This window comes from Chelonia mydas, chromosome 2 (genome assembly GCF_015237465.2).
Source record: "Chelonia mydas isolate rCheMyd1 chromosome 2, rCheMyd1.pri.v2, whole genome shotgun sequence".
Taxonomy (NCBI): domain Eukaryota; kingdom Metazoa; phylum Chordata; order Testudines; family Cheloniidae; genus Chelonia; species Chelonia mydas.
Window position 1 is genome coordinate 81,314,496 of NC_057850.1, and position 19,482 is coordinate 81,333,977.

The following is a 19,482-nucleotide window of genomic DNA, read 5'->3' on the forward strand; positions in this document are numbered from 1 at the left end:
TTAAGAAACTAAAGGACAGCACACAAACAAAATGTTGCTGAGTATTGCAATGAATTAGCCAATGTGCCTGGAAAAAAACTGGATAAGAAGAAAAACTAGAGAATTTGCAGACATATGGACCATGCTTTTAGACATTTATGACTGATCCATTAGGGTGTGAATCTGTTTTGTATTGTACTGTGGTTTAAAAATATACATTTATTTATTAAAACTTGTATCCATTGTGGTACTTCATGTTTTTTAAGTGTATATCCTTCCTTGATCATCTGAATTGTATACTCTTTTTAATTATATATATATAATCCCTGCTGATCTTTTGCTAATATTTAAATAGCAATGACTTTTAAAATCTCTATTAGTGATGAGTAAAGAAGTTCAGAAAAGATAAGAACTGCCCCAAGTCTCAACTCTTTCCTCTGACATAAATCCTTTTATGGTTCAGACTGCTTGAACTAAGTACTTCCTTTTTCTTCCCCACAGAACACTCTCCCAACTCCTAATCAGACGCCTGGATTGTGGAAAGTTATAACCACAGTCCTTGTTAACGTTAACATTTATGAATCCCATTGAAAGACAACTGTTTGGACTTGTGGATGTTCCATGGAGACTCGGGGATTCTAGTCAGTGGACATAGTGTATTTTTAAATTTGTTTCAGGGAGGCTTAACTCTGGCTTCCTTGGCTGAAAGGATTATTGATATAGAAGTGTGTATATTCTAATAAAGAAGATCCTTTTAATCAAAAACAGTTTGATTAGAAAGACAGGCACCAGTAGCAGACTAAAACACTCTGATAATATACTGTAGAAATGCTGGCTTTTGGTGGGGTGACAATATCCCCCACAAAAGTGATGCTGGTGTGCCCCAGCATCTTGCATTTCTCCCATCTTCATCTGACAATAATGAGAAATGGAGGTATGGCACAACCATCTAGAGCAGCATCTCAGACCTCAGGTTGTATTTCCCTTTCCTGTTGTCCAGGGATTATGGAACTCTGTACCATCCAGCTGTTGAACCAGGAGCTAACACAGTATGCAGTAATAAGGGTACATTACCATTCCCAGAATGTTCTAGGCAGTTACTGAGCTGTCTGTCTTTGTAGCTTCTGAGTCTTGTTTAAGGGTATTGTGCAATTTGCTAAACATGACTACAGCTGTTTCCTTATAAAACTTCCTTATAAATCTCCTTATAAAACTGTTTATGTTTTCAGAAAATATTTTCTCAAACATGCTTTTATTTTATTTTAGGAAAGTGCAGGTACCTAGGTTGCCTATCCTAGAGTCGTATCTGATTTAACAGAAATATTTCATTTTAGAGATTTTGTTTTTATTCTAGTTCAATAGATGATTTAGAGACCCACTTTTTCATCAGATAGAGTCATAGAGAACCACAAAATACTAGTAGAGGGACAACCTGCTATTACACCACACTGTCATAAAATGTCATGAACCAACATCACGCTATGGCCAAAAGTACAGGGGATGGCCAAATGTAGAGGTGGTGTAAATTTCACTCCTTTAGACTTATACCCATTTACTGTTGCTTGAGCATTAGGGTATCTAAATTTGTGCAGTTTACACATCAAGTTGAGGAAGTTGCTGGACTCAATTCAAAATGTTCATTGAAAAAAAAAGTTGACTATTATAATGCATTTTGGAGATACATCTTCTTTCTCCAACAATTTCCTATTGTAGTTAATGAGCTTTTTGGAGCTGTGCCCAAAGCAAAGATATTTTCCTTGGATCTGGGTAATGAGTTTGTAAATGATCCTGAGCAAATGATGAAGTTATTTACTAATCATTTTGTAAAGTCTACAGATGATCTTTTCCTTAATCTGGATCATGTAGTCTCTTCTGTTTATCATCAGAATTTGGAAGTATTTAATTATTTGGACTTGTCCTGTACAGGTGAGTTTGTTTTTAGCCACCCTGCACCACTCTTTTTCATTCTCTGAACATTTGAAGTACAGACAGGCAAGTCCAGAAAGCAGTGAGCCAGCAGGTTAGCTCTGAGTGGCTCAAGCTAGTCATGGATGTAGATTTCCATTTCATATGTTATTCCCTCTAAATTTGAATGGTGACACTGCTAAGACCCACATCCCAGTGGTAGCTTGTCAGGCTTTCCTTGCTGTGAGCTCCTCCTTTTGGAGACTGTACTTTGTGGAATTTCAACATTTCAAATCCTCGAAGCCTAAGATACAGAGATAGATTGGATGCTCCTATTACACTGGATTTAAATAAAAACAAAATGCTTGAATGGAATTAAAACTACAATCATTATAATAAGCTGCAGATGACATTTGGAAACCACTAATTCATATTTTTAGTATTTGATGAAGCACTTCATTATATTTTTCATATTTAGAAGCAGGAATGAATTTTTCCTGTTCATAAAGTTTGGGGAATTTTTTCCTGGGAATTTATAAACCAATTTCCTTGCTTAATATGCCATCAAAATAATTGGAAATGATTGTATGTCTAGTTTATTGAATATCTTAACCAACAAAACATTTTGCATTCTCTGAAATCAGATTTTGTAGCAAGTAATTCCATAACTACTACATTGTTTATACTTATACCCAGGTCAAATAATTAGTACCATATTTTCAATTTTTCATAAAACATTCACCAAAATGGCTCTTTATCCATTAGTAATAAATTGGTTTTGATCATAAGCTCAGTTTGTTTCAACATACAACATAAAATAAAATAATTCAGACTTTCACCATGATGTATATTACATTTTGTCCAAGATGAAATAGATTATGCTCTTTAGTTGGATGGCAATCGATAATAATATCCAAAAATTGCCACCAGCTGTGACTTGATATGTGCTGGTGAAAAGAAACAAACAATAGAAGACAGATCCTATAATGTTGTGAGCATCTCAAAGTGTTGAGCACCTTCAAGTCCCTTTTACATTCAATAGGTGCCGGGGATGCTGAGCCTCACTCAGAAGATGCTCAGCTCCTTGCAGGAGTGGGCTTTATATGCATATAGAAGTATGGCTACATCCAAAGATAGCAGATTGTGTTCTCTGAAACAGGAAGAGAATTTGAAATGTTCTGCCTACTCCAATCCTATTTTGTAACTTCTTTTAGAGACTAGGCAAATTCAGATGGATGTCTATGTAAGCCTAACTAACATTAGAGAGCTGGTGTAATGTATAGCTTCTTCTGGCATCCTAGGGTGACCAGACATCCCATTTTTAAAGGGACAGTCCCGTATTTAAGCCCTCCTGCAGGTGTCCCAACTTTCTCTTAAAAACAGACAAATTGTCCCATATTTTCTGTCTCACCCTCCCATCAGTACTGGTGGGTCCTGCTGCTGGCTGGATCCCTGCTCACCAGCCACCCGCTCACCAGCAATGATTGTGGGGTGGGGTGGGTCCAGTGGCTAACGATGGGGGTGGGTGTGCAAAGCTTGTGGCAGGGCAAAGCTGCGGCATGCAGGGCTGGCCACTCCCCCTGCTGGTTCATCAGCTCAGCCCCTCCTGTGTGCTGGCTCTCAGCCAACAGGGCCCCCGCCTCCCGCTTCCAGACGGCACTGGCTGTGAGCTGCGGTGGCTGGTGAGTACGGGCAGGCGCCAGGCGGTGGCCGGTTATACGTCATCTCTGCTTCCCACCCATCAGCCCTTTATGTGCTCCCCCTCTTGCTGTCCTCTCCCTGCTCTGCCCCTTCACCCCACCCCAACCCCGCTGCTCCTCCATGTCCCTCCCGTCAGGGCACATCCCACTCCCAGTGCTGTGCAGAGAACCAGCCCCTGGTCGGAGCGCTCCGCTCACCAACAGCCCGGCCGGCAGGCTCCCTCGTTCCCCCACTGCTTCTGGCTTGTCCAGCACCCCAGGAAAGCCTAAGACCCTCCATCCCAGGACACTGGCCAGGAGGAGCTGAGCCCTGCATGTGCACAGCACTGGCACAGGGCAGCCTCTTCACCCCTCAGCTAAGCTCTGGAGTGGTAGGGGCAGGGGAGCGATTTCCAGCTTGTTTGCGCCTCGACCCTGCAGGTTCCACAGCAGCCCCCAGGGTGGGGTCTTAGCACCCTCTTTAGCCCCCAGCCCCCTGCCCTATGTCCTGCCCCCCCAGGGAGCGCAGGGCTGCTCTGTCCCCTGGGCACCCTTGCCCGCTGAGCCACCTCTCTGGTGGGGTTCGCCGAAGCCCCTGCAGTCAAGTTCCCTGGGCCCTGGTGCATCCTTAGGTCTTAACCCCTTCCTGCCTGTGCTGTAGCTAGGGGACAGGAGGTGGCTGGGTTATGTTGGTGGCCAGCAGCATCCTGGAGGTATTAGCTGCCTTTCAACACTGTGCGGGCAGGAAAGGACAAGCTGCTTCCAGCCACAGAGGACTGGGGGAGGGGTGGGGGAGGAAGATGGAAGAGATGAGCTCTGCAAAGACACAGGCCAAGTCATCCCTTCTCCCCATCACCTGTAGCTGGAAGCAGCTCCTGTCCCTTCCCTGTCGCACTGTGCCAAACGGCTGCTGCTGGTGATATTCTGGTGTGAATCCTGGCAGGAATCTGGGGGGTGGGGGAGCATGTGATCCTGTGCCCCCCCACCCCCTTCCCTCCACACACACCCACACGTTGCCTCGGGAAGATGCAGCACCAGGTAACAGGAGAGGTTGGTCTGTCCTGGGTGCCCATCCAGGCATGGAGGGCGGAGAGTGCAGGGCAGGGCTGGTCGGTCACCCCTGTTGTGTGAGAGGTGTACGGGCATATGTGTGTGTCACCTCTCCCTATGTGAACCCTTCAGCCTTAAAGATAAGAAGGTAAATAAAAAGAATCCAACTGCGCAGTGTTTCTTTTTAACAGGGGCTCAGTCAACTTGATGTTAATTTGAATGTTTGTACTGCATAGTTCTGATTGAATGCTGTTGAACTCGCTTGAATATGAGTAATTTTACCAGGAGTTTCGTATTCAGCATAGGGAAATATGGTCACCCTAATCCTCAACATGTAGCTTACTTCTACTAGAATGTAGCTTAGTCCCTCTAGAATTCCATAGTTTTATTACCTTCTCTAGTTTTATTAATGCAGATGCACTTACAAATGTATACCTTTCACTCCCCCTTACTCATCACCTCTGAATTTGGACCACAGAGCCTAACAGTCTAAGCTGGTATAACTCACATGCTGATTGGCCAGAAGAGAGAAGATTAGCAAGAAAAGTAACTAAACAGTGTACCCTCCCTACTCTCACTTAACCTTGTTACAACCTCAGTATGTAAGTTACACCTGTGTAGACTTACTGACACCCATTTACTGGTGTGTAAGTAGGTCTCAGATAGTGTTAAGTTACAACACTTCACCTCTGAATTTGGCCAGAAAGTATAAAAATAACTTTGAAAGTAACGAAACAACATGATTCTGACCATAAATTATTTTGCTTAGTATGCAGAACACATCTGTGATCTATGTAAATTACAGTTTATAGAAAACATTGAACCTTTGAAGTTTTGCTGGTTGAGGTGAAATGATAATAACCAATAGCTGCTTTAATAAGAATTTTAGTCTTATTTACTAGGTTTACATTGGTCTGACTTTTCAGACTAAACAGATTTCAAAAGGAACAGATAGACTAAAAGATAAGTGGAGATAAATTGCCCTTTGTATATTGCTTTTGAGATCATATTATCAATAGTTGCCTCTGAAACAATATTTCTGTGTTCTTTCAGCTTGATTGCAAACTGCTAGTTATTCATTGGAAATAATAATTAAAACTTTCAGAGGAGCATGTATCTTGTTTCCAGCATCAAACTTTATATGTATTACACACACAAAAAGATGAACTTTTACAAATGAGACCACAGGCTCTCAAGTCAAGCACCACAAAATGAGGAAGACACAGTTAGTGACCTTTTGTGAAAAGTTTGGTTTAAGTGACTTGCCTAGCATCATATAGAAACAATGTGGCAGCATTCAACTGTCTTAACCATGAGACCATCCTTTCTCTTTCGGCAATCTCCTAACTCACTCACTACACACCTTCCAAATTCATAGAATCATAGAATCATAGAATAACAGAGTTGGAAGGGACCTCTGGAGGCCATCTAGTCCAACCCCCTGCCCAGAGCAGGACCAATCCCAACTAAATCATCCCAGCCAGGGCTTTGTCAAGCCTGACCTTAAAAACTTCTAAGGAAGGGGATTCCACCACCTCCCTAGGTAACGCATTCCAGTGTTTCACCAACCTCCTAGTGAAAAAGTTTTTCCTAATATCCAACCTAAACCTCCCCCACTGCAACTTGAGACCATTACTCCTTATCCTGTCATCTGCTGTCACTGAGAATAGTCTAGATCCATCCTCTTTAGATCCACCTTTCAGGTAGTTAAAAGCAGCTATCAAATCCCCCCTCATTCTTCTCTTCCGTAGACTAAACAATCCCAGTTCCCTCAGCCTCTCCTCATAACTCATGTGTTCCAGTCCCCTAATCATTTTTGTTGCCCTTCGCTGGACTCTCTCCAATTTTTCCACATCCTTCTTCTAGTGTGGGGCCCAAAACTGGACACAGTACTCCAGATGAGGCCTCACCAATGTCGAATAGAGGGGAACGATCACGTCCCTCGATCTGCTGGCAATGCCCCTACTTATACACCTCAAAATGCCATTGGCCTTCTTGGCAACAAGGGCACACTGTTGACTCATATCCAGCTTCTCGTTCCCTGTCACCCCTAGGTCCTTCTCTGCAGAACTGCTGCATAGCCGTTCGGTCCCTAGTCTGTAGCGGTGCATTGGATTCTTCCGTCCTAAGTGCAGGACTCTGCACTTGTCCTTGTTGAACCTCATCAGATTTCTTTTGGCCCAATCCTCCAATTTGTCTAGGTCCCTCTGTATCCTATCCCTACCCTCCAGTGTATCTACCACTCCTCCCAGTTTAGTGTCATCCGCAAACTTGCTGAGGGTGCAATCCTCACCATCCTCCAGATCATTAATGAAGATATTGAACAAAACCGGCCCCAGGACCGACCCTTGGGGCACTCCGCTAGATACCGGCTGCCAACTAGACATGGAGCCATTGATCACTACCCGTTGAGCCCGACAATCTAGCCAACTTTCTACCCACCTTGTACTGCATCCATCCAGCCCATACTTCTTTAACTTGCTGACAAGAATACTGTGGGAGACCGTGTCAAAAGCTTTGCTAAAGTTGAGGAATAACATGTCCACTGCTTTCCCTTCATCCACAGAACCAGTTATCTCATCATAGAAGGCAATTAGATTAGTCAGGCATGACTTTCCCTTGGTGAATCCATGCTGACTGTTCCTGATCACTTTCCTCTCGTCTAAGTGCTTCAGAATTGATTCCTTGAGGACATGCTCCATGATTTTTCCGGGGACTGAGGTGAGGCTGACCGGCCTGTAGTTCCCAGGATTATCCTTCTTCCCTTTTTAAAAGATGGGCACTACATTAGCCTTTTTCCAATCTTCCGGGACTTCCCCCGATCGCCATGAGTTTTCAAAGATAATGGCCAATGGCTCTGCAATCACATCCGCCAATTCCTTTAGCACTCTCGGATGCAACGCATCTGGCCCCATGGACTTGTGTACGTCCAGTTTTTCTAAATAGTCCCGAACCACTTCTTTCTCCACAGAGGGCTGGTCACCTCCTCCCCATGCTGTGCTGCCCAGTGCAGTAGTCTGGGAGCTGACCTTATTCGTGAAGACAGAGGCAAAAAAAGCATTGAGTACATTAGCTTTTTCCACATCCTCTGTCACTAGGTTGCCTCCCTCATTCAGTAAGGGGCCAACACTTTCCTTGGCTTTCTTCTTATTGCCAACATAACCCTTCTTGTTACTCTTAACATCCCTCGCTAGCTGCAACTCCAGGTGTGATTTAGCCTTCCTGATTCCATTCCTACATGCCCGAGCAATATTTATATACTCATCCCTGGTTATTTGTCCAATCTTCCACTTCTTGTAAGCCTCTTTTTTTGTGTTTAAGATCAGCAAGGATTTCACTGTTAAGCCAAGCTGGTCGCCAGCCATATTTACTATTCTTTCTACACATCGGGATGGTTTGTCCCTGTAACCTCAATAAGGATTCTTTAAAATACAGCCAGCTCTCCTGGACTCCTTTCCCCCTCATGTTATTCTCCCAGGGGATCTTGCCCATCAGTTCCCTGAGAGAGTCAAAGTCTGCTTTTCTGAAGTCCAGGGTCCGTATTCTGCTGCTTTCCTTTCTTCCTTGTGTCAGGATCCTGAACTCGACCATCTCATGGTCACTGCCTCCCAGGTTCCCATCCACTTTTGCTTCCCTACTAATTCTTCCTGGTTTGTGAGCAGCAGGTCAAGAAGAGCTCCGCCCCTAGTTGGTTCCTCCAGCACTTGCACCAGGAAATTGTCCCCTACAGTTTCCAAAAACTTCCTGGATTCCACAATAAATGAAGTGGGGTCTTAGTCTCCTTTATTACAAAACACTGATTTCATCCCCAGATCGTGTGCGCTGAATGAGGCAGGAGTCCTGTGGAAAGATAGTATGTGATCATGTAATTAAATACAGTATTATAATGCATATGCATAAGGAGGGGCAAACTAACCACTTTGTCTGTTCTCCAGCCACCACACTTAAAGCTCACTTAAAATCACTACCAGTATCTCAAAGCAATCAGCTGTGCACAGATCCTGCCGACTACGCCACTGTGACGGGTTGGATCACAGAAACCCCTTGGGACTGCCACCTGATGTGCCAAGACTACTTCTGCTTCTGCTTTCCTGCCCTGTCAGCTTAGGACTTCAGTGCCCTGCCTGGTTTTCAGCCAGACCCACTAGCCTGTTTGCTTATTTTCTGTTTGCTTATTTCGAGTAAGGGAAGTAGGGACAGAAAAGGAAGCAAAATAAGTAAGAGTGAAGATCAGAACAAGCTAGAACTGCACAGGTTGCAAATTACCCAGAAAAGCTGAACACTGGGCCTTGGGAAAGTCTCTGTTAACTAAGAATCCCCTGAGCTGAGTGCATCCCAGTTTCAGTGAACTACAGAGGGGGCATGGCCCAGCACAAGAAAGCAGGAAAATGACTACCAGTGAAGCAGCTAACAAACTAGAGCTGGCTAGACTGGAAGCAAAAGAGAAAGACAGAATTAAGACAATTAGAAATTAATGCAGAGGAGGCTGCCCACAAGAGAGAGCTGTGGAGGCAGAAACAGCCAGGGAGGAAGCTGCCCACAAGAGAGCTGTGGAGGCAGAAACAGTTAGGGTGGAGGTAGAAGAGGCTGCCCACGAGAGCTAGGGAGGCCCAGAAGCATGAACTGGCTGTTATGGAGTTGAAGAGACAAAACCCTTCAGCTGCTGGGTCCACTTCCCCAAAAATCCACAAATGGGAGCGACTATGTCCCCAGTATGATGAATCCAGCGATATTGCTGAATATTTCATCACCTTTGGGAGACTGTGCACCCTCTATGCGATCCCTGAAGACCAAAAGATGACCACATTGATAACAAAATTGACTGGCAGAGCTCTGAACATATTCAATAAGATGCCTATTAATGATGATTCAAACTATGGTAAATTTAAGGAACTGGTTCTGAAATAGTTTCAGGTTACACGTGAAACCTACAGGATTAAATTCAGAAGTCTTAAGAGGGGATCTGGATTGAGTAATGTGGCTTATGTAAATGAAATGAAAGATTTGGTAGATAAGTGGGTGAGGGGGAAAGGCATTACAAGCTTTAAAGGAATGTGAGATTTGGTTACTCAGGAACAATTCCTGAATATGTGCAGTGATAATGTAAAACGGTATTTGTGGGACAAAAAGGTGGATACAGTGGGTAAATTAGCTGGGTTTGCAGACTCTTATGAGCAAGCACAGGCTGCAATTAAACATAAACCACTGGCAGATGGGTACAGGGTTGGGGGAAAGCAGAACCACCATTTTACCCCTGGGAAGAAGGAGGCTGGGCGTTCACCTCCCCATTCCCCTGTTACTTGTCCCAAATTTCCTGTACAAGCAGAGGAGCCCAAGAGGTGCTATCATTGTAAGTCCACTGAGCACCTGAGGAATAAGTGTCCCTTGCTGAGTGGAAGCAGGCAGCAAGTAACACATGAAGCTGCTACTTCTCAGAGCCAGGCTGCGGCCTCTTTCCACACAGGATTTGTAAAGCTTGCTTCCACACAACCAAGCAATGAGCATATGCATGCTGTTAAAATCAATGGTGAATTGCTTCTTGGATTGAGGGACACAGGTGCTGAGATTTCTGTGGTCAGGAGGGACCTGATCCAGGAGAAGGATTTGTTGCCAGGTAAAATGACAGAATTAGAACTGGTGGAGGGTTACAAAGTCCTTGCACCTTTAGCAAAAGTACACATGCAAACTAAGGATTTACAGGCTGAACTGACTGTTGCCACGATGGCACACAATTTTGCACCATTTCTACTGGGGAATGATTTATTTAATGTGGCAGAATCTGTTCCAGGGTTGCGTAGCAGTGAGAAGGAATCTTGTGCTAAAAACACCGGTGTGGGGGTAAAGTCACATGGACTGCTGTGGGAATAGGAGGGTGTCTCTTAAATTCCTCTGTAGCAGTAAAGAATGCAGCTTTGGGGGCAGGGATGGTTGTAGCCAGTTCCTGTAGCCCCAGGGCTCCAGGCAAGTTCCAGTGGGAGGGGCTGGACGAAGCTAGCTCCTGTCACACAATCATTTCCCCGGGAGAGGGGAATGTATCACCTTTTTACAGGGGGGCCACCCCAGCCACTGACTGCCAGGAAGTTGCAGGTCTGCAGGGGGCAGGGCCTGTCCTGGGGTGCACAGAGACATGTGTCCTGAAGGTGGAATTTGGGGGACACAGGGGTGTCTGACCCAGAGGGGAGCCCGGGGGAGGGGGGAAGCCCAGATGGAAGGTGAGGCGGGGGCCGGAGAGTCCACCCACCTTTTGTAGGGAGGATCTTTCCCAGGAGGAGGGTGAAAAGTCTGCATTTAAAATGCCAGACCCCTCTCCTGTGGATCAGGTTTTAAGGGAAAACTGGGGGTCAGATCTCTGGGCGGGGGGAGTCCGTCCAGCTAACCTTTTGGGAACAGAAAGTGGGGTGTCCAAAGGGATTTTACCAATCCAAGGCACTCCATTGAAAGATGTTCTTGTTATGCTCTTAAGGGATAAAGCTGTCTCTCCAAGACAGGAAGGGAAAAATCTCTGCATGGGTGAAACTTTACAAGGAAGTGGGGTCCAGTCCAGAGAAATTCCAGAGGGAGGGGCCGAGGGCAGGCATGGTTGCAGTACACCTTTTCCTTGCCAAAGCCCGAAACACATGCCTGAATTGAAAGCCTTCTCCAAAGAGGTGGAAGAATCTGCATCAGAGTGCCTATCAGGGTGCACAAAGAAATGGGAAAATGCAGTAGACACTAAACAAGCTAAATCATGTGAACGAAGCCTGTCCACTGTAGATTTGCTGTTAATCTTTTGTCTTTTGCTAATTCATCTATGGGTTAAAACAAAGGAATTAATACTAGTGGTAAACCCTTTAAAGATGTGGGACATACCTGATTTGTGGAAGAAACTGTTGTACATGCTAGGGATGGTGACAGGACAGCTCCACAAGAATGTTACTTTTCAGCCTATACCTGTAAACAGACTGGAAGCTTGGCACAGCAGCAAAAGCATAACAGGCCCATGCTGCTGTGCAGAAGGGGAAACTGAGGCACACTGCCTCATGGCATTGGTGGCTAAATGCTAAGAGGCCTACACTTTAACAGATATTGCTGTCTGCATTCTGTTAGCAATACTACACCCCAACCTGTTTTCAGGCATCCGGGGACCAAGAACCCCAAAACTGGCTAGAACACTTATGAATGACATCATATGGTTTAACGGTTCTGAAAAGGAGTGTGACCAAAGACAAATAGGGATTTTACATGTACTGCCTCCATCATGGACAATGTCCAAGTCTCTGGCAGTAAGTTCAGGAGGAGGGTGTGACGGTGCCCCCCATAAGGCTTTATTGAAATATGCTTATGAATGTGTGTGTATATATATATATATATATATATATATATATATATATATATATATATATATATGAATGACATAACTGGAATATGTTTTATGCTACATATGCCATGTAACATATCTCTGTAGAGGTTATGATCCACTGAATCTACTAATCCTATTTGTATGCATGTATCATTTTTGTATTCGAAGTTATGAATATTGGCTGTATATTTGTCTGATTCTAAGTAGGTTTTAGTGAAGCAGTTGGTCTGCTTCCTGAGAAAAGACTATTCTCAGTAAGTGCCCAATCAAGAAGCCCTTAAGCCAGCAATGAACTTGGAGACACCAATCCACATCTGAGTTTTCCCAGGAATGTGGCTAGGCTGGTAAGGAACTCAGTCATGCATGGACATGTGACTTGCCCAGGTGACTCCAAAACTCCATTTTGTAGCTGGACTTTACATAGAAGAGAGGAGGGGGTCTCCACCCACAAGAAAAAGTCTATTTAAACCGCTGGGAGACCCCTCAATTTGTCTTCAGCTGGCAAAAGAAAGAGCCTCTCCACCTCCAAGGATACCTGAAAGAAACTGAAACAAAGGACAGTAACTACAGGGGGTGTGAGTGATTGCTGGACCCAGACTAGAAGGAGACTAGTCTGTAAAAGAAAGCTTACTGGAACTGATTCAGTTTGATTAGACATAGACTTGTGTGTTTTATTTTATTTTGCTTGGTAATTCACTTTGTTCTGTCTGTTACTACTTGGAACGACTTAAATCCTACTTTCTGTATTTAATAAAATCACTTTTTACTTATGAATTAACCCAGAGTTGAGGGGCAAAACAACTGTGCATATCTGTCTATCAGAGTTATACAGGGCGAACAATTTATGAGTTTACCCTGTATAAGCTTTATACAGGGTAAAACGGATTTATTTAGGATTTGGACCCCATTGGAAGTTGGGCATCTGAGTGTTAAAGGCAGGAACACTTCTTAAGTTGCTTTCAATTAAGCCTACAGCTGTTAGGGGATGTGGTTCAGATCTGGGTCTGGGTTTGCAGCAGGCTAGCGGGTCTGGCTCAAACCAGGCAGGGCACTGAAGTCCTAAGCTGACAGGAAAGCAGAAGCAGTCTTGGCACATCAGGTGGCAGTTCCAAGGGGGTTTCTGTGATCCAACCCGTCACAGTACATTCTGTCTCCAGCAGTCATGAGCCTCCATCTACTGTTTGGCAATTGCATTGCTCTAGTAGAATGTAGCTGTTGTGGGAGGTTATGATTATGGTGGAAGAGGTATTTTCCGAGGTAGCTGTGTAAGTCTTTGACTATCAGAACAGAGATCTTGAATAGGTCTGAGAGTGTAAAACTGGGATGATGTGTTTCATAGATTCATAAACTCTAAGGCCAGAAGGGACCGTTGTGATCATCTAAGGTGATCTCCTGTATAGCACAAGCCAATAAAACTTCCCCAAAATAATTTCTAGAACATATTTTTTAGAAAAACATCCAATCTTGATTTATAAATTGTCAGTGATGGAGAATCCACCACAACCCTTGGTAAATTGGTCCAGTGATTAAGTACTCTCACCATTAAAAGTTTACACCTTGTTTCCAGTCTGAATTTGCCTAGCTTCAAGTTCCAACCATTGGCTTGTGTTATACCTGTGTCTGCTAGATTGCAGAGCCCATTATTAAATATTTGTTTCTCCTTTTGGTACTTATACACTGTTATAAAGTCACCCCTTAGGTAACAGAATATACCCCAGTTTTCACACCCTACACACTTTTGTAATAATCTATGTACAAAGTATGCCTTGTAAAGTATCATTTGAAAACTTATAATTTGCTGATCAGCATCCTCCTGAAAAAATATATGTGGCAACATTGTATGTGAAGTTATAAGATTCCACTGTTTGGTGCTATTAACACATGTTCCAGGCTGAGGTTGGCAAACAGGTCTGTCTCAAACAAAGGAATGTGCTCTCTGCTTAATGTGCATTTAAGCAGTAAGCAGAATCTTTAAGCAGGAAAGGAAATGTAGCTGAACTAGGTGAGAAAAAAACAGAAGGGAACATCTTTCCCCATAGAACTTTTGTCTCCTGGTATCCAGCTGGAAACGTTTTTCAAGAAGGGGACTGAAACTACAAAAATGAGGGACAAGCACCCCAAGGCAACTCCCCCACCCATAGATTCACTGCACCTGAAGGGATAAAGGACGCAGCTGTTGGACTGGAGAAGGAATCTTTACATAAAAAGTTTAGTCATGAAAGCATGTGGTGAATTTAACATAGTAAGTTAGGCACCAGTAGCATTTTATCTTTATTTTTCTTGTAACCATTTCTGGCTTTTATGTCTCATTACTTGTACTCACTTAAAATCTATCTCTTTGTAATTAAAAATTTTGTTTTATTGTTTTATCTAATCCAGTGTGAAGTTTCTGGGAAACTCTATTTGCGGTGGCGAGTTGTGTGCATATTATTTCCATTAGAGAAATAATGGACGTTATATAACTTGTATTGTCCAGCAGAATGTTGGGCAGGCTGTACAAGTCATACATTTCTATGGGAAAATCAAAGACTAGCGGTGTGTTGAGGTCATTTTGCAGTATAACCAATGGTGTTGAGAGCCAGAGTGTAATGCAAGCATGGCTGGCAGGCTGCAGATACACACTCTCAGAGTGAGGCTTGCATGCTGGAGGACTGTTTGTGAGCAGCCCAAGTGGGAGCTACTTCAGCAAAACATTGTAAGGCACCCCAGATTTCAGGGCAGGGGTTACATAGTTGCTCATCAGTTTGGATTGTACCCAGGTATGTTGTCTCTTTGTTAAGCTAAATAGATTGAGTTCCTTGAGTCTACCACTATGTGTCATGTTTTTTAATTCTTTAGTCATTCTTGTGGCTCTTCTCTGAACCCTCTCCAATTTATCAACATTCTTTTTGAATTGTGGGGACCAAAAGTGGACACAGCATTCCAGAAGCAGTTGCACCAATGCCAAATATAGAGGTAAAATAACCTCTCTATTCCTACTTGAGATTCCCCTGTTTATGTATCCCAGGTTTGCATTAGTTCTTGAGGCCACAGCATCACACTAGGAGTTCATGTTCAATCGATTTTCCATCATGACCCCCAAATCTTTTTCAGAGCCATTGTTTCCCAGGATAGAGTCCCTCATCCTGTAAGTACAGCCCACGTTCAGTGTTCTAGGTCATGTGTTGCTAAGCAAATGGGCTGCTGTATTTTGTACCAATGGAAGTTTTTCAGGATGTATAGCTTCATTCCCAAATATAATGAGTTACCATTATCAAGTGTAGAGGTCACAAATGCATCTTCTGTTCAGCATCATCAGTCTTGTTCAGCACTATATTGGCAATTAATTTGTAATCATAAAATTTTGGCAATATATTGCCATTAATTTGTAATAATAAAATAGCAAGTGTGATGGATCATTCTGTGACAGATTAAAATGCATTCTAAAGTCTCTGGCACAGATCCTTGGCTGTGCTGGGGCTGCTTTGTGCTGGCAGTGCAAATTGGCCTTAAAGCCAGCTTAAACAGCCGTGTGAGAATCATCACCCCAGTGTATGTCCTGGTGGCACAGAATCAGCAAAACCACTCCTAAGCCACTCTCTCTTCCTGATTTTGCGATAAAAGATGTGGCCAGGGCTTCTCTATGAGTTGGTTATCACTGGCTGCTGTAATAGGCTTTTGGCAATCAGTGTCTGATGTAAGCTACACCAGAGGACCAGACCAACATGGAGCCAGCCCAGACTGGACAGCACAAAGGTGGCTTCAAGCCACCTTTTCACCCCCTTTCCTGAGCTGTACTATGCATTACTCTAGCACAACTGAAGATTGTGGCCTGTAGTCTTATGTGGCAAACTTTCACTTAGGAATTAGTTGGTCATGCAGCCAGTATTGTGTTAAGATTTTCCTTGGCAAGAGTGAATTGAAATAGCTTTGTATAATTACACAATTTTACTTTGACTCGTATTTCCTGATTATATTGATGGGCAGGAGCCTTGGCTATTAAGAAACATACGTAAACTTACACTGCGTACAGCAATACTGCATGAATTGATATTGGAACAATGTCTAGAATTCTTTCCCAGCCTATTAACAGCATTCTGAGTGCAAACAGTTTTGATTGAACACCTGCTCATATACACACCATTGTACAGTCTAGTAGTGCTTCTTGGAAAGATGCATTTTCTTCTTACATTAGCTGCATGTGTAAATACTACTCTGAGACAGGATGACAGTGTATTAAAACTCAAATTGCAAGGACTAATAGAAATGATCCAGGCCTCTAGCTAAAACGCTACACGCTATTGTTCCTCGGGGCAGATCTAACACCCATTAAAGCCAATGGAAAAATTCTCACTGACTTTAAATGGGATCTGGATCAGTCCCTTATACCATTAGGACTTCTTTAGTCTTCTCTTTCTTTTATGGTTCATTAGCATTAGAACCCCTAAGTGAAATATTGGCCCCATTGAAGTCAATGGGAGTATTGCCATGGATTTCACTGCATGAGGATTTCACCCCATGAGGATTTCACCCACATTGAGAGGTTTACCATTTTTGGTTTTGACTAGCAGAAAGGAAAGCTGTGCAGCTCCTATAGAGTTAAATTAACATGCAAGCTGTTTGGATGAATAGCTCCACATTGGAGGCAAATTGTGCTGAAATGTATCCTACATTCACTAGAAATATGAACTAATTACTAATTCATAACAAAATCCCAAACTGTTCAAAATCCAGAGTTTTCTATACTTTGATGAAAAAATCAATACTGGGCTGATTTGGTGTGAAATTCCTTAAAAGCATGTAGATTTTCAAGCAAGTTCTGTGAAAGTGGACAATTTTTTGAGCAAATGTGGGCCCATTTTAACTCATTTTTACTTTGAAATGGCCTCATTTTTAGTGAAAATATTAATTTTGCAGTAAAAATAATCTATTCAACTAGCCATTTTGTCAAAATTGCAAAATTTCACGGAACAATTATTATTATTACTTGTGTTAAAATAGCACCATAGAGGCCCCAATATTAAACATTTCCATGAATTTCCATTAAACAAAAATTATGAATGGCACTCAGTTTAACTGTTCACCCACATTACAATTATTTGCATTGCAGCAGTAGTGCCTGCAGACCTGAAACAGATCAGGGCCCCCACATGGTAAGCACTGTATAGACTGCAGTGAGGCAGCATGGCCTCCCTCCAAGACTAAGGAGGAGAAACCACTCTCCACACCCAGTGGGTGGAGCCAGGCAACCCCAGGAGACAGAGGTACACTCGGATGGGGTAATAGGAAGTACCCCAGAGGAACCAGACCAGACGTTAGTCCAGTTGTGTTGCCAGAGTCTAGGTCAGCGTGTTTTGATGGGATCCCTGCTGACCCAGTGGGGAGCCCTCTGCCACTGTCAGGCTCTGGCCTGGGACCTGGTGGAGTAGGGTGGGTGCAGTTCCCCCAGCCCCTGCTGCCAGCCTCGCCTCTAGGGGCAGCCTACCCTTCTTAGGCCAGATGACCTGCACTGGCTTATTGCTCTGCCGTGCCCAGAGGGGCCAGACTCCAGAGCCCTTAGATTGCTAATTCCCCTGTGGAGCATTGTACATCTAGGCACAGTAGTGTGGGGGCATGGCCTCCCTCTGACACTGATGAGGAGGGACAGCCACAGATCACTACACAGACGTAGTGCAAAAGACAGTCCTGCCCCAAAGATTGTGAAAGAATCGTGTGCTTTTTAAAACATGATGGTACCAGAAGTCAGGGGTATGTTTTAACTTTACTGCAAGAAATGTAACAGAGATTTTGCTTTTTGTGAAATATTGCTTGTGGTGGACTGTGTAACTTGACCAAATTAGAAACATAAAGTGCAAAGCCTTCTTTTGCAGGAATGAGGGTAGGCATTAAAATCAAAATCTCCCTATCATCCCATAAGTAAGACCTTGCTTTAGTTGATTCTAAACACATTTTTGTAATTAGGATCGGTAAGCTTTTCAGCATTTTTTGAAAGGTTTGTCATACTGTTATTCATATTAAGTCACTGATTCCCTCTTGGTGGTGAACTAATAGCAAGAAAGACTTCTGTCATCACACTTGAGGAAAAGAGAAATTTTGAGCCACAGGCATAGAGGATTTCAAACCTCAAGTAGGTCCTTTAGCCTATTTAGCCATTTAACTATACGTGTTTTTTGTGCTCCCTCCCGAGACACCTGCTCTCCCCAGTCATGAGCGCAGAAGAGAGGACAGAATTTCAGGAAACCACAGTAGTGGGGAAAGGAGAAGGAAAGCTCATCTGAGATAATTTTTTTTTTTTTTTAGATAGTTGGGCTGATTTAGATAGACCGTTTTGCAATAAATGAGTCAAAACTGCAGATGGTCTTTAAGAAAGAAGAAGCAAAGTTGTTGATAGTAAAGTCATAGAGGATATGAGGGGGTGTTTGTGATTGAGTGACATCAGAGGTGTTAAGAAGTATAAAAACTTGGGCCCTGATCCAAAGCCCATGGAAAGCAATGGGAGTCTGATCATGGGTGTTTGTTCAGCTGTTTGGAGATCAGAATTCTTGCATTTCTTTTTTCTCTCCTCTTTTTATAATAATGAGACCAAAATGTGATATTTTTTTTTCAATTTACATACCAAGCTTTTCATATACAGTAGCTCAAATTATGCTCTTCAGGCGGTGTTTCATTAAGAAGGTGCCTTATATCATTTGGAAGATTGGTCCACGTACCCTGTGGATTAACCCTGATTGTATGCATGGGTAGCACGTAATGGAAGCTGGAGGAGGCTAAACCTTCCCAGACTTCGTGCCTCTGGGGCGGGAGGGCTGGGGAAGCAGTGGTAGATTACCGCATGCTGTGCCCAGGGTCATAGCCAGTTTGGGGTTCTGGGAAAAATCTCCCCCTATCATGGCCCCAGGGCTCCCGCAGCCTGGTCTCGGGGCCGCAGTGAGGGGTGGGGGCCAGAAAGGAGTGAGCGTGAGGCAGGGCCTCAGGGGAAGAGGCAGAGTGGGGCCGAAACAGGAGTGGGGCTGTGGGCAGAATGGGGGAGGGGCTTTAGGGGAAGGGGAGGAATGGGGTGGGGCCATGGGTGGGGCTGTGGGCGGAAGGGGAGAATCAGGGGAGGGTTCTGGGCCTGGGGCTCTGGCCAGGGCCAAGAGCTCTGTGGCAGTCCCAGCCAGGGCCGAACTCTCAGCCCCCATCCATGGCCCTGACCGAGCTCTCAGCCCCGGGAGAGGGCTGAGAGAAGTGAGCAGGGGCCTGTCCTCAACCGGAAGAGGCGGGGGAGGCTAGCCTTCCCAAGGGAAAGCTTCACCTGCCATTTATGATTGTACATGTTCTATTTCTTTATTTATTTCTAAACTGCAGTAACTGGAAGACCAAGACTCACTTAAATAACAAGAGTTGAAGACTGACCTCTTTTCAGTCATCTTTTTCACAAGTAAAATCTAACTGCTAATGAATAGATGCTTTTTTACAATGGAACACCTTTGTCTTGCATGGTTTTCTTTGTCTGTCTGCTTGCAGGGGCACACACCCCTTACTACACCACAGAGATGGAACAAGATCACC